This window comes from Montipora foliosa, chromosome 2 (genome assembly GCF_036669935.1).
Source record: "Montipora foliosa isolate CH-2021 chromosome 2, ASM3666993v2, whole genome shotgun sequence".
In the NCBI taxonomy this organism is placed as follows: domain Eukaryota; kingdom Metazoa; phylum Cnidaria; class Anthozoa; order Scleractinia; family Acroporidae; genus Montipora; species Montipora foliosa.
The window spans coordinates 36,375,443-36,377,942 of NC_090870.1; the positions used below are offsets into that span (position 1 = coordinate 36,375,443).

At 37.3% G+C, this 2,500-nt stretch overlaps 1 pseudogene; it reads right to left on the bottom strand.

The window, feature by feature from the left end:
- Positions 1-1,825: 1,825 nt before the first annotated feature.
- LOC137991597 (uncharacterized) overlaps positions 1,826-2,500 on the bottom strand; it is a 4,104-nt pseudogene continuing 3,429 nt past the window's right edge.

Sequence of the window (2,500 nt, forward strand, 5' to 3'; positions counted from 1 at the left end):
GACATCTTTTATCTGTAAGTAGCAGCAATAATTTTTGTTTGGAATGTGACTGAGATTATGAATTATTTTTTCCAAAAAAACTGAAAGTTTTCACTATATTTATTTGTTGATTCACAGTTCAAATTGGAGGTGGGTACAGCTGGGAATTGGTTCATTAAAAGATTGCTGGGAAGTTTGGGCAGAGAGTTGGTTACAGAAAGTGCTGAGGCTAGCCAAGAAGATGCCTTCTTGCTGCAACATACAGTACATACCACTACATGTACATGTATCATCTACGGAAGAGGAGTTGGAGGAAACCCCAGATAAAAGAAAAGGTTGGTGCCATCAAAAAATTCCTTTGAGGCATGTTTCTGTAAAAAAGCTGTAATGCAGTCGAACAGCTGAAAGTCTGAAAGACTTAGAAGCTGATTGTTGCTTTTAAACAAGTGATCAATGCATATAGATATTTACAAATAACTCACATAAATTACACTTTAACAACTAATTCTTGACAGTCAGTGCGCAATAAGCTGGCAGTTTTATAATCGATAAATTTGGCATGCAAGAAGTGTTATTGGAAAATTAGCTTATAACAACGTCTTACGTTGAAACCTTAAGACACCTTACATCAGAATGTCGACTTAGGTGTGCTTGTGGGAATTGCCAGCGACTTACTAGAGTGGTTGAATGCGTATGTTGTTCTGAAATTGACTGTGTGGTGGCAAAAAACAACGAAGCGGTCGAGGCTAAAGGACTTGGCGAGCCCCCGGTGTGCATTACGCAACATCCAGGGTTTAGTGGTTTAGGGTTTTGCTTGAATCGGTGGGTTCTTCAAACGGAATGGTATCAATATAAACAGCAGTATACCGATGCATATGAGGGTCCAGATCACAAACAGAAGAGGCACATAGCCTACAGGCAGCTGGCAAGGTGGTGCTGGGGACTGTTGGGGAAGCAAATAAGAGTGGTTCTCCCTTCATGTGCAGTTTGTTGCATTCGGGCACACTTTCCACCCCCAGGAATTGAAGATGATATTGTGTTTGAAGGATTTTGATTTCCCGACGAGTAGACAAATAAATTGACCGAAGACTTTGTGTTTAATTCGAACATTTCTTCTCATAGATGATTTTTGTTCTACCTTTAAAATAATCGTAACATATTCTGACTTATTCAAGATTATTGGTATTCAACTTACAGATGATACGTTAACAAATGTCTTCAATGGTAGGATGAAAATTATTTGTAATAATTTTTACGTTATTAATTTCAAGTGTACTTGAAGTGTACAAATCCACTTTGTGTAGTGGTTTTACTCCTGGGGGTGTTGATCGACTACTTGGTGTAGGCTGTGACTATCCAGGCCATTACATGAGTGCCAATTTTGCTTGCAGTTAGTTTCACTGCAGTTTGCTTGTGGTCAGCTTTCATTTTTACGTTGGGGTAACTGTATAAATTTATAGTACTGTTCTGTAGTTTAAATTTGAGTATAACTACCTGGACCATTATGTGAGTGCCTACACCAAGTAGTTACCCCCAACAGGTTCTCCTTCACTGAAATAAATTACAAATGTACCATATTAAGGCAATTTCAACAGTAATGAAATTCATAAACTTAAAGCTATTCTACTACATGCTTTAAATTTGAAACAAGTTAAACTGGCAATGAGAAAGGGAAAATTCTTGTAGTATTGTACTGTAGTTGGGACTGAAAAGGGTAGCAAATATTGCTAGTGAAGACATTAGCCTTGTTGGTCTTTCTTATAAAGAGCAAGGAACCAATAGATTGATTTACATCATTTTCAAAACAATGGAACAAGCCTTTTCCTGCTACGTTTTTTTGGGTAACTTAACTGTTCTTAAACCTTGATATGAAGGCATTTATAGCAGCCAGCTTATCTGGCCGCTCAAAATCCGATGACAGTGATTGAGGTGCAGCAGCTCTTTCTAAGACACAGGTGTCAATTCCCTCAAGAATCCGTGCAACACTCGCTTTCAGATCAGCAACATATCCTTGAGAGAACATCGTTATTAGAGAAATTATAATTTTTCTTGTGGCTTGACAAGAAACAAGTGGGTCCTTAACGTAGAAAAAAAGTTATAGATTTGGGTAGCCTATTTCGTAGGGGCTGATCATTATGAGAGTTCATTTAAATTTTAATGCTAATCGATAATAATTTAATTATCAAACGTTTTTGGTGTGTTATGTATCTAGTTTTTTTTTATGTGCAAGTGAACATATGAAAGTCATACAAGGTATATTTTAACTGCAGGAGAAAGATTTAAAGACATGAGAGATCATATAGGCAGTTGTAATTGTTAGTCATTTCTGAAATTAGCCCACGTGAAATGTTTCCTTGCATATTTTATCAGTACTTACTATATGTGCATGGAACTAAAATCTTCTTTATTGTATGTTCCCCCTTCTTGTACTTGGGGAAAGCAATGTTTACCCGCTCAGTACCATCCTGTAGTTTTGCACATTCGCGATCGCTGTTCTCGTTGAAATGTAGGATGGAAGTCT